General features: G+C 37.7%; 1 long non-coding RNA gene across 1 annotated transcript in view; it reads right to left on the minus strand.

Annotated features, from left to right (window-relative positions):
* Positions 1-455: 455 nt before the first annotated feature.
* LOC148126917 (uncharacterized) overlaps positions 456-13,252 on the minus strand; it is a 40,763-nt gene continuing 27,966 nt past the window's right edge. Inside the window, exons 2-3 of the long non-coding RNA XR_015741713.1 lie at positions 1,413-1,545; positions 456-933 (exon numbers count right to left, since the gene is read on the minus strand). This is a non-coding gene — a long non-coding RNA (uncharacterized LOC148126917). The remainder of the gene's footprint in view (positions 934-1,412; positions 1,546-13,252) is intronic.

Below are 13,252 nucleotides of genomic sequence, written 5' to 3' on the forward strand. Positions count from 1 at the left end.
TCTGTCTCTGTCTGTCTCTCTCCCTCTCCTCTCCCTCCCCCTCTCCCCCTGTCTCTCTCTCTCTCTCTCTGTCTGTCTCTCTCCCTCTCCTCTCCCTCCCCTCTCCCTGTCTCTCTCTCTCTGTCTGTCTCTCTCCCTCTCTCTCTCCCCTCTCCCCTGTCTCTCTCTCTCTCTCTGTCTCTCTCTCTCTCTCCCCCTCTCTCCCTCTCCCCTCTCTCTCCCTCTCCCTCTCCCCCTGTCTCTGTCTCTCTCTCTCTCCCTCCCTCTCCCTCCTTCCCTCTCCCCCTGTCTCTGTCTCTGTCTTTCTTTCTCTCCCTCTCTCTCTCCCCCTGTCTCTCTCTCTCCCTCTCCCCTGTCTCTGTCTCTCTCTCTCTCTCTCACACACACACACACACTCAAATAATACACAGACAGGGTCACTATAAAGAAAGGAAGCTAATATAAAAAAGCAGCAGTAAATGATAAAAAATTGTATCAAATAACATATGAGGAAAAAAGCAAATTCAGAAACATCTAAGAGAATACAGTAACTAGTTTATGATAGTTTAGAATAGTTTAGAGTCCACCATTGTGCTGCTCATCAACTCATCTCCAAACCTCAGGTCAGACAGCGTTGGGCTTCATAGTTTAATGATGGTGAAGGTGCCAGTCACAGTTACTGGTGAAACATCAAGAAACCAAGTATTCCAGCAGAAGGAAAATGTGTATAACTCACAGTTGAACTTTGGGGTCCTTAGTGGGCTCTGCGCTTGGTGGTCTTCTTGCAGATATTTCATTATCAAACTAGGTAACATCAGCCGCAGTTAGCAAGAGAGCATCAAGTATCCCACCACCAGGGTTTCTCTGTGGACACCCCTACTCTTCAGACAAGTAAAAGAAGCAGCTAGAATCTGGAAAAAACCCAGAAGTGGTGGGGAAATAGAATGAATTGATCTGGAAAGAAAAGAGGGATTTCAACATATAGGTGCTGGAAACAAAGATGGGGAAGATATGAAACATCATCAACAAACAAACATTTAGGTTCTTCTACATTTGTTCATTTAAGTGGAGGGGGAAAATAATCAAATCCATAGGAAATAAAAATATTTAAGTTAAACTTTGTTGCATCCACAGTGATTTAGTTAGAGTTAAAATTAGAGGAAAAAAGTTGAGGATGTGAACAATAATAAACAATAAAGTGGATAAAAATGTGGAGGACAAAGGATAGAAAGAAATATTTCTTTTTTAAAATATAGATTTAGTTCCATTGTTCTGGACCTGTTGGGTTAATTAGTTTGGACAGAGAGTATTGAATGTCTAGTGATTTCATTACAAAGCAGCTCTTAGTGATACCGAAAAGAGAGGCTGACACTTCTCATTCAGGGGAAGATTAGGGGGCAAGGTGAATAGGTTAATTACTTATATAGACTTACCAAATACTTAAAATTGTTTTCTTTTATCTGTAATTAGTGGAGCTTCTGCTCTAATCTTGCAGGCAGTTGTTGCTGAATAATTCACATCCAGACAATGCATGATCTGAGTATCTTTTCAGCAATAAAGAGAGACCTTGAATGTGTTGGAGAAATAAAATAGTTGATTTAAATAGTGCATCACCCGAGAAAAGGCTACATTTCCATCACCTTCATGTAGCAGATGTCAGAGCGGGAGTTCAAAAGTGCTTCATCTCGGTCATTAAAAAAAGGAGAAAACAACAGTTTTACCAATAGACTTTCATGCTGTTCTGGGAGGTCTAAAGGGGGAAATGCACCATCTGGAACAAAATTATATCAATCAGTTATTTGGTATTATACATTGTATCTATTTTGTGTTGATTTGTGAAATTGTAGTCCACATTTCTTATTTTAGTCCAATTTAGTCCATTGTTATTTTACAATGGACATTTATTTCATCGTGCTTCTACGGTATTGCAAGCCACTGTAAGTATAAAAGGTTTGGCTGCATACAAATTTAATAAATAAACAAACAATAATGAGAGTAGCCATAGAAATATGCCTACCCATAGTATTTAATACGGCTAGTCCTTGACTTACAACAGTTCATTTAGAGACGATTTAAAGTTAAAATGGCACTGAAAAAAGGGATATATGACCATTTATTCCATATAAAGAAAAGAGTATTACTACCACAACTATTTTTGAAAAAAAATCTCCCTGTGAAATGTGTTGCCTATAGTTGTAGATTACAGGTGTCAAACTCGCCACGTCACATTGCCATCCTGTGATGTTTTGAAACCTTTTCCCCATTCATTCAGAGCTGGGGTGGACGTGGCCTGCATGTGGGCCACCAGTTTGACACCCCTGTTTTAGATAGTGATCATAGCTTACAAGTCTGATTTGTAGTGAATTATAGACATTTACAGAAATCGACTTAGTTTTACAAGTATTAGAATTAAAATAGCAGAGTTGAAGGGATCTTTGAGGTCTTCTAGTCTAACCCCCTGCTTAGGCAGGAAACGCTATACCACTTCAGACAAATGGTTATCCCATCTCTTCTTAAAAACTTTCAGTGTTGGAACATTTACAACTTCTGGAGGCAAGTTGTTCCAAGTAATATATATTTATGAGGTGGGGTACCTTGTTGTAAAATACTGTATTAATACCTACATGTTAAAAAAAGCAAATATAAAATAAGGGCAGCACAGAAACTCAAAAATAAATCTTGCCAAACTCAGCTGGACTGAAATTAAATGCAGCAATGAAAAAAAAGAAGAAAAGAAATTGGAAACCCTTTAAAATTATCCATAATCTTACCATGCTGGATCTACAGTGGAATTGAAGCGTCATCTAAGTCCTGTCAACAGTGAAACTGATTCTGATTAAACAAATAACACACAAAACTGAATGAATTGAGCTGGTGTTCATGATCTATGTTGCTATTTTGTTCCAATCAGTATTCTGAATGGAATCAGTGGAAACTTAAGAGTAGTTGGAGAAAAAACCCTATTGCAAAGAGGCTCTGTTAAGACCCCTGAAGCTACATTGCATTCAGAAAGTATTCAGACCACCTTCAATTTTGTTATCAATTTTGTTATGCTGAAACCTGAGTCTACAGTTGTTGAAATTCATTTTTTTCCATCATTAATCTACACTCAGTACCAGAGGTGGCATTCAGCAGGTTCTGACCAGTTCTGGAGAACCAGTAGTGGAAATTTTGAGTAGTTCGGAGAACTGACAAATACCACCTCTGATTGGCCCGCCCTCACCTATTCTCTACCTTCCGAGTCCCAGTTGATTGGCTGGGTCTCCTTTGGTTGCCCTGCACAGGAGAACGGAGCTGGAAAGCTGGTTAGTGGGGTGGGGGGGATGGGGATTTTGCAGTAACCTTCCCTGCCACGCCCACCAAGCCAGGCCACGCCCACCAAGCCAGGCCCACGGAACCAGTAATAAAACAATTTTGAATCCCACCACTGCTCAGTACCCCATAATGACAAAGTGAAAATGGAATTTAGAAATCCCTGCAGCATAACAAAATTGACAAACGTGAAAGGGGTCTGAATACTTTCTGAATGTCCCGTACGTGCCATTAGTTTATTGAGTCCTTAAAGAATGGCCTCATTCTAACTACTGGAAGACACTGATCAGATTCCAGTAATATTCTCTGTAACTGAAGTGGCTCTGAATTTTTAGTGTCTTGATCATGGTTTGTTTTGTATGTTTTGTTTCTTGTCTGAAATGGTATAGGCCTTCCTGGTTGAGCAGGTTGGACTAGAAAACTTCTAAGATCCCTTCCAACTTTGTTATTCTGCTACTCTGAATGAGGTATTATCAGTCTAAATTAGAAACAATTTAAAGGGCCACAATATTTGATTCCATGAAGAATATATGCTGCTGTTCTCATGAATTATAGTCTAACCAACCTGATCTATAGGCTGGACAATCTGACCAGATGCCTTTAACTGAAAGTGGTCTAAATGAGCCTGATATGCCAGCTTCTTCCCTTGCTATCATGTAGTAACATTTGCTTCCATCCACTATTGCCCTCGTCCCTACTTGAGGACAAGCGGATATTGTTTTTAATGCTCAAGAATTAATTCCATGCAGATAGTGGTTAACCTGATTCCTATCGGGAGCTAAACAAAAAAAGTCATTGCTACCGACCTGAAGGAACCCTTCACCTTGAGATGCCTGTCCAGCTCTCTTCCCCACACTTTGTATTCAGCCATAATGTGGTTTGGATTTAGGTTTGGGTTTGGTTTTAGGTTTGGATATGGGTTTTGTTTTTTTTCTTTTGGCTTTGTGGATTCAGCGTTGAAATGTAACACTGATGATAGTAACCTAACAGTATGCTCAGGTTATTATTGCTCAAAGTTATATGAGGTCTATTTCGTTTTACATATTCCTTGTTTTCAATAGATATTCTGTTGGAGATATAAATAAGATGCAAAAGAAAAATTTAAAACAATGAATCAGTGAACAGGAACAACGAATGACTCCAAATCTGAAAAAAAACCCAAACATGATAGTGCAAAAGGAATGAATACTTATATACGACTTGAACAAGAAAATTTAAGTCAATTCAGATGCATTGAAACCCACCTTCCGAGAACCATAGAAAGTACTGGTTTAATAGGTCAGTCTTTTTACTCTACTTGGCCATCAATGCTTTATACTATTCAAATTAACTTTCAGGAAATGTCGTTTGCATTCCTTAGTGGTTTTCAATTAAAATAATTAAGGAATGAACAATTCATTTGTTGTGAAAATCTCTGTGTAAATTGTTTTTCAGTTCGAGGTCAGATGAATTAAACATTTTGACATTTGGTTTGCCATTTGGAGGCTGAGACAGCTTTCCTGGTTGAGAAGTTACTAATATTTTCTGGCAATCAATGTGACGTTGATTGATTGATACTAGTGATTCAGTTTTCAGGATTCCTGCTGCCATTGTTAAAAACTATAATCACTACAACCCTTGGACTTTATTACTTATCTATCCAAGTCTAAGGGAGCAACCACAATCATGGTGATCATCAAAACCTTCTCAAAATTGGTACATTCCATTCCTTGTTTGTGGTTATTCACAATCAGATAATCATCTCAAGTGTTCCTATGTCACTTGCTTTGGCTTCATGGATTACGTGAACATCTGGTCTCAGGATCATGTCTTCACTTCCCAGTTCAGAAGAATTTTAATCCAAAATCTAAGAGTCCATCTGTCATCCCTCAGTTTGATAGCGAGAAGCAACAAATAGTATCCTGGAACAATATTTTCAATGCTGTATCAGCTTCCAAAAAGACAACTGAATTGGGATGACATCTTCCTGAGATATGTCTGAATGTTGACTCAGTTTTCTGGATTTTTTTTTAATGCTTCATCCCCCTTTTGCCTATTGTAACAGTTCTTGCGTATTTTTGCCAAGATCATCTCTTATGCGCTATACCTTCCATAGAACTTCCAAAAAACTAGACCATTGGTTTTCTGCACTGTTAATCTATCACATCGGCCTGGTGACCTTCTGTGTAATACTCCTGCCAAACCTTAGACCAATTGTAACTTGCAATGGATTCCCCCTTTTTTTCCGAGATGATGTGATGATAATAGAAAAAGGCTAGGGCAATAGGGAGAGGAATGCACTTTCGCCTCAATTTTTGCATATCTGAGATTTCCAGGTTCATTAAGTTTATTGGATACCTAGTGTGGCTGTGGCACCAGGTGTTTCTTTCCTAGTTTTTTCCTGTTTTGGGGTGGTGTTGGTGTTTGCTCTTAATTTTACACTATTTCATATTGCTTTAGTGGTTGTAACCTATCCAGAGTTGTTTTAAGTGGGATTGGTATATAAGTGTTTTAATTAACGTAAATAAACACTGAATACATACACTAAATTCCTTTTGTTTCCAAGTAAAGAATTGGAAAATTTGTCATGTCCCTGGTGGTGGAATCACTGTTCTTAGTTCATGTTTCGACTGATTAACCTTTGAGTAAAAATTGTGACAGAACATAAGTCTCATACAAACCTAAGAATTAATTAAGATTTAATGCTGGGTTTACAAGTGGCAATAAGATGGAGTTTATAGAGCAGGAACAAGCCATGGTATATTAGTTCACAAAAACTAAATGATAATAGATGTTTCATGTGTTCTAAAGTAACACTGTGCATACATAAATACACATCATACAATTGCTTTTTCAGGATTTTCAGTACTACACAAAACTCAGAAAAGGGATTAGAAAAAAAAAATACTCTGATGGGATATGTCTACAAATCCAAGAAATCTGATTGAAAGAGGTGAGACCACATAACTTCCCAAGTTTTGTTACTTGTTTGGGGCCCATTTTTATTTACTTAAAAAACAGTAAAAAGCAATTTCCTGGCTTAGTCAAGACACTTTTCTGATTCATTAATTATTTTGCATTCCTTTGGAAGCGCTTTTCCCTCTCAGACTAATACAAAAGTGCCAGACCACTTATAGCCTTGGAGCCACTCTAAGTAAGCTCATATTTGCAAGTTATGTTATGCATGTACCCAGGATCAACACAATTCTTTAGGTTTCTAAATACTAGAGCTAGTCTTATATATTGTAGATTTAACACACAGGCTTACAGAATTTAGTGGTAAACTTTCCATATCTTTCAGTCAGATGAATTAGCAGTTGTTTTGGAATTTATTAATAACCTTCTGACAGGTACAACTTTGACCATGTTCTTCCTGTCTCTCTTTTGGCACAGCCTTCATACTATCTGCATTGTTATGATGGATCTCATGGTGTTTTGTTGGTCTCACCCTCAGGCAAATCATAGACTTCATGCCAGACATGAACAAATGAGCCTTCAGAAGGACAAAAAACTGCTTAATTCATTTTGGGATCACTACCATTTCTTCCACAGATTAAGCTCAACAGGCTATGCTTAACATAGCCACTAGAAATGGCTCAGGTCATTGTTGCCATGGTAGCACCTTTAGCTACATTCCATCCCCTGCTCCTTCTCAGAATTTTCTTTGATTTCTAGCACCATCCTAGTATCAGATGTCTCTTCTTTTGCCAACTCTGCTTCTGTGCTGCCCCTCCCTTCTCTGATGGGCATCATGTTGCATGAGAATCTAAACAGTCATCTATTTCCAAGTCCTTATCAGCAAAGCCTATTACAGAGAATTAACACAGAGTTTGTTTAGGTGTCTGTTTGCATGCACACTATAATGGAGGAATAAGATGAAGACAGGGAAGAAATGTAGCTAAATACAGTCAACACCATTCACCATTCTTCTCCGTGCTTTTCAGTCTTAGCAAACTAGCTTTTCTTTCATTGTATTCATCTGCCATTTCATAAAGTGAGTCAAATTAATAACTCAGTATGAGACATGGAGACACCTATCTTAAAATCCCCACGAAGGCTCACAAAGGGAGCTATGAGTATCGTGTGCACAGGCACACACAAACACACACACAGACACACAGACATAACAAATACTATTGTCTAATCTCACAGAATTGCCCAAATAAGCTTATAAGCTATGCCAATATCATTTTTCATGAATATGTTTGACACAAACATATGATTCCTCTTGATAATGATTAAACATGTTTCTTCCTCCATCAACAGAAGCCAAATTTATACATCACCCTCATATGAGGTATGCACTTTAATTCATTCTTCTGAAATAGTGAACATGGTGGGACAATTAATTTTGTTTTCTCTATCTTGGATGAAGTATTGCTTTCTCTCCACCCCATTTTAAGGGAAAGGAAAGAACTGGTTGGTTCTTGAACGGTAGCAAATCTGGAAGATCATATAAATATTCAAATATGAGAGAAAATTAATCAGGCTCTGCCACTTTCCTACCTTTCAACATGATGATATCCATAAAGCCTTTTTGAGAATCAGTGTAATGTAACCTAACTGTCCGCATAGCTTTGTTTTGTTTTGTTTTTAAAAATCTCAACAAATGTGACTTCTGACTTGCATTTTTCAAACCCCATGCTGGTCTCCTACCCAGCTTCTTTTTTTTCTGGGGTGAAGCAATCAAGACAACCAGAGGGTGCCAGGTTGAGCAGAAAAATGGAGGAGAACAATGCTAAATTTTGTTGGATATATGAAAGTGATGTCCAACAGAAATGTAAATTCAGTTTTCCATGGGACAAAGAAGAAATATTTTCAGTTTTCATCCCTCCCACTTCTGCTCTTGGAAACAAATATATCTACAAACAGATTTTAAATAGAAACCCCTATTTGTAAAGGAGAAACTATCAAAGATTTTGGTGAGTGTATCTACATGAGGCTGCCCTTGAAGAGTATCTGGAAGCTTCAATTGGTGCAAAATATGGTATGAGCAGTTATTGATGCTCCTAGAATGCACACATTACATTTCTGCTATACTACCTGCATTGGTTGCCAGTCTGCTTCTGGATTCAATTCAAGGTTCAGTTAGCAGTTGAATGAGGAAACATCAGATGGTAGTCAGTTGACAAAGGAACAAAAAAAAAACACAGAAGGCGGCAGTAGGAAACTACATTCAGGACAATCAGGAAAACCATGTGGATATAGGTGGTAATGTAGTCAGCTTGACTGGTGAGACTTTATTTTCAAATCTTTTCACATCCTAATCAGCATCTGCTTCCCCTACTCCCCTTGTTACTGTTCTCCCTTACTTAGTGACTTAGCACAGTGGTGTAGAGAGCAAGGGATTATAACAGATGTTCAATATTTGGTTGATTAAGTCTTCTCCCTCCACTGCTTGTTTCTAGAGAAGCTCAACCCCCAGGAGAAATCTCATCCTGAACACCAAAGGGAAACAGCCCAGCAATAGTACAGCAAGAATAGAAATCCAGCAAGTGATTTTCTTGCACGATAGGTTGCCAGGCAACCATAAAAATGCTCCATCTCCTGTCAAAGGAGGATGACCTGGGTGATGAAGTGGTGAAGACTCACATTGTGTAGGTACTAAAATGCGATCTTGTTGTGGGCTTCAATCAGACCTTTGCACAACTAATCTGGTACCAAAGCCAGGGTGTTATTCTGAAAATCAACTCAAGATAAATTGATTGTCAGTGTCAACTTTTTGTACCGCAGAGAAACAAACATAATGCCAGCTTCTGTTGTTATTACTTAAAATGAATTTTGTCTACTAGTGGCTTGTCTGTTCAATATGTCTTACAGTTCAAAGGGAAAAAAATGTCCAGATGGGAAAACTGTTATGTAGGCTGTGGTTTAAAGCACTTGTCCTATCAATAGTAGAATTATTTATTTGGCTGCTAGAGACTCAGGTGGAATTAACAAGTTCAAATCTAGCTGATAAACAACAGATGGTAAAAAATATTGGATCTAAGCAAGTCAGCAAGAAATGTTATTTTTCTTACTTTCTGGCCAGTATTATCAGATTCTCTTTAATGACCAATGGAATAGGGTTGACAGTGCTTCAAGGGGGAATGGGACAACTCGCTACAGCTAACACGCCATGGCCAACTCACCATGGGACGACTTGCTGTGGGACAATTCAACAAATACAAAAGTTGAATTAATTTTGATAGAACTGTGGCCAATAATAATAAAATAAGGAAAGTCAATCCAGAAATACAGGAGTTACAATAATTTTGACAAAAATGTGGTCACCAATAATAAAAGTACCGGAATGGAATGATTAATACAGCATTCAATTGTCCCACAGTGAGTTGGCTATTCTTTGACAGCAGAAGATCTCCAATTCAACATGTTAGCAGATCTGGTTGATACTATCTCCATTTTCCATGAAGTCATTCAGGTTCTTTGAAAATATGGACTGCAAACATTCCTACCTATTGTGTAAAGAAATACAGGCAGTCCTTGATTTGGAACATAATTGAACCCAAAATGTCTGTTGCTAAGAAAGACAGTTGTTAGGTGAATTTTGCGCCCATTGTACAATTTTACAATGTTTGTCATGCTGCAGTTAAGTGAATCACTGCCATTGTTAAGTTGGTAACACAATTGTTAAGTGAATCTGGCTTCTCCATTTACTTTACTCGTCAGAAGGCCAAAAAAAGGTGGTCCCATGAGCTCAGGACATGACAGCCATCATAAATATATGCCAGTTGCCAAAAGGTCCATGTGACATGGAAATGCTGCAATGATCATAAGTATAAAAAGAGTCATAAATCACATTTTTCAGTGCTATTGTAACTTTGAAGGTCACTAAAGAATGATTATAAGCCGAGGACTACCTGTATTTCTCCAAGCCTTGTAGAGATGCTTTGAAACCACTTTTTGTGGAATTTTCTTTTATTTTTATCTGATGTTTACGGTGACCCCACCCAGTCCTCGACTCCTAAGCAAATATTTACATATTTCCAAAGCCTCAGTGGTATATGCTATCTGACAGACACAGTCTTCAGAGAATAATTAGGACTACAGAAAAAACAATTACTACCAACCTCCCTTCCATTGAGGACTTGTATACCGCACGAGTCAAAAAGAGGGCTGTGGCCCCTCACATCCTGGACATAAATTGTTTCAACTCCTTCCCTCAAAATGACACTATAGAGCACTGCACACCAGAACAACTAGACACAAGAACAGTTTTTCCCCAAACGCCATCACTCTGCTAAACAAATAATTCCCTCAACACTGTCCAACTATTTACAAAGTCTGCACTACTATTACTATTAACCTTCTCATCACTCCTTATTACCCATCCCCTCCCACCTGTGATTGTAGGACTGTAACTTTGTTGCTCGTATCCTTACGATTTATATGGATTGTTTCCTAATATGATTTGATTGCTTATTGTACCCTATGACTATTATTAAGTGTTGTACCTGATGATTCTTCTTGACAAATGTATCTTTTCTTTTATGTATACTGAGAGCATTTGCACCAAGACAAATTCCTTGTGTGTCCAATCACACTTGGCTAATAAAGAATTCTATTCTATTGTATTCAAGATTAGGAAAGCTTAGGTACAAAATCACATCCCTCTTATCTTAGGCTAGTCTTTCACTAGCTAAGAAAAGGTTACATGACTATATAATAAAATGTGGCTGGAATAAACCTAAAGGGAGGAAACATCAAATTGCATTCTGTTATGTTCCCTGTGGCCACACATTTCCACATTCTAACAGCATGATGCTAATGCACTAGAGCATTTATGGCACCAATTAATGTTCTGTCTATAAGTTTTTGAGAGGTGGACTAAAATAATCTGCTCTGTTGGTCTCCAATTAATTAAGTGCTGACAAATCAGTGAGATGCAGACTAGTGAATTTATGTCTTGACTTTCATATACCTGAGTTCATAATGAATATGTTCCATTAACTAAAATCAATATTGCAGAACTCTTTGAAACTATCCAACTATATTATAAAAAGATTATTTCCCCCCCCAAAAAAATATTTGATGTGAAGGAATGAGCATTAAATGATGAAGTAGAATCCTTAAAGGTTACCTTGCTTTTAACAAGTTAATAACCTTTTCTGAGCTTGTTTAGAGAAAAAGCTTCTTTTTTTTCAAGGCTAAAATCATTTGCCATCATTTCCAAGGATAAAATTTTTTGCCAACATATTCAATTTGCCATTGGTTAAAAATGAGTAAGAGATGGCAGAATGGAGAAAGAGTAGTTGATTCATTTGTTGGTCTATCAAAAAATTAGAGATTTATTTCCATGCGAACAGAGTAAGTCCATGTTTCAGGTCCCCTGGATAAGGGAACTAGAGAGTGTCCAGATTTGGTCAGAGGATCCTTTGTACAACTATAGATGCCAATTGCATCTAATCTCGGATCAGGAAGCCTTCCATATTAGCATTCACACTTTAGTCCCCTCCTGATTGGATTACAGCAAGGTTCTACATGCTGAAAACTATCTGGAAAACTAACTGCCCTTAAAAACTATCTGGAGGAAGAAAGGGCAAACTGAAGATGGGTCCAAGAAAAGTGTAGTTGACTGTGGTGAAGAATAAAGAGCTGGTGAATGAAAGAGGATCAGAGATCGCCCACAACTGCTCTAGGCAGTTGTTCCTCACAAGAAGACTGCACTACAGTGCTCTTCAATGGGTTTTGTGCACTGGGAGTTGAGGGAATAGCCATTTGCTCCAACTGTGGTCAATACCTATAAAAGAATACTTCATTTTATAAGCTCATTTGGAAATTACTTATTAATACAGCTGGACTGTTTAGAATAGATAATTCACTTTTAAAGCCCTACATGGTATACACCTGGGTTATTCAATGTACCACCTTCTCTTTTGAACATCTTTCAGACCACATGCTTCCACAGATAGAGCATGTTACTTTTTTTTTTTTTCATTTAACCGTTGTCGTCTTACAGGGCCAAAGTAGTGTATTTTTTTAATACCCATCCTTGATACACGACGATCCCCCAGGACCTTTGCCTGTAGAAAAAGCTATTAAAACTTGGCTTTTTCCTTAGGCACGGAAGTCCCTCTTAGTTCTTCAATTATCCCCTTTGGTTTACCATTTTATATTTGGGAGGATTGCTTTAATGAGATGGGTTTGTTTCATTACTGTTTATTTTTGTTGTAGGCAGCCAAGAATCACATTGCTTGAATTGGGTAGGCTTTAAAATTTGAAAACTCAGTTAGACTCAGTGAAAAACAAAAATATTCTGCTTGGACTGCCTACAGAGTGAGACAGCAAGTAGAAGAAACTTACTACAGAACCTATTTGTCAGGTTTAAATATTTAAAGGCAAATAATTCAGTACTGCAATTAAAAAGGTATGTATTCTGATCAGCTTGGAGATAGAAGAATAGAGATTTTGCCAGAGGCCCCTCTGGATATATTTTAAGAGCAAAGAGATGTGAGATTTTTGACATCTTGTTTCCATGATAGAAAGATCAAATACCCATGGGCCATTCCATTTCATCTCAACGTTTTTATGAATGTTGGCAAAGTAGAGGACACTATTAAAGTGCTTGAATCATTGACAGCAACAGAACAAGCCCCAAAAGATCCAGAAAAGACAGGTGATCAAAACTAGATCAAACAGCAGCTCTATTTTCATAAATTACATTGATAACTGACATCCTGGATCAAATCAGAATATTCTTAACAAACACTAATGAACTGAATGTGGTCCTGTATTTAGAAAAAGAAAAAGATAGTTTTGAAATTAAAAAAGGAAAATGCAAATAAATAATTCAGAAGACCTATATTTTAAAAGATGATGCTAGCATTTTAGAATGCATTTAAGTAAAATAATTTGGCCTCTGATAGAGAGAAAAAATGGAGCATAAACTTCATAAACTTGCAATTGAACCTGGGAAAGTGGGATGGTAACTGATGGACTCCACTGGATTTCATAGGGAACTTAGGGGTCTTCATGAAAATCT

Source organism: Pseudonaja textilis, chromosome 2 (assembly GCF_049901715.1).
Source record: "Pseudonaja textilis isolate UNSWEBS1 chromosome 2, rPseTex1.2, whole genome shotgun sequence".
NCBI classification, from domain to species: Eukaryota; Metazoa; Chordata; class Lepidosauria; order Squamata; family Elapidae; genus Pseudonaja; species Pseudonaja textilis.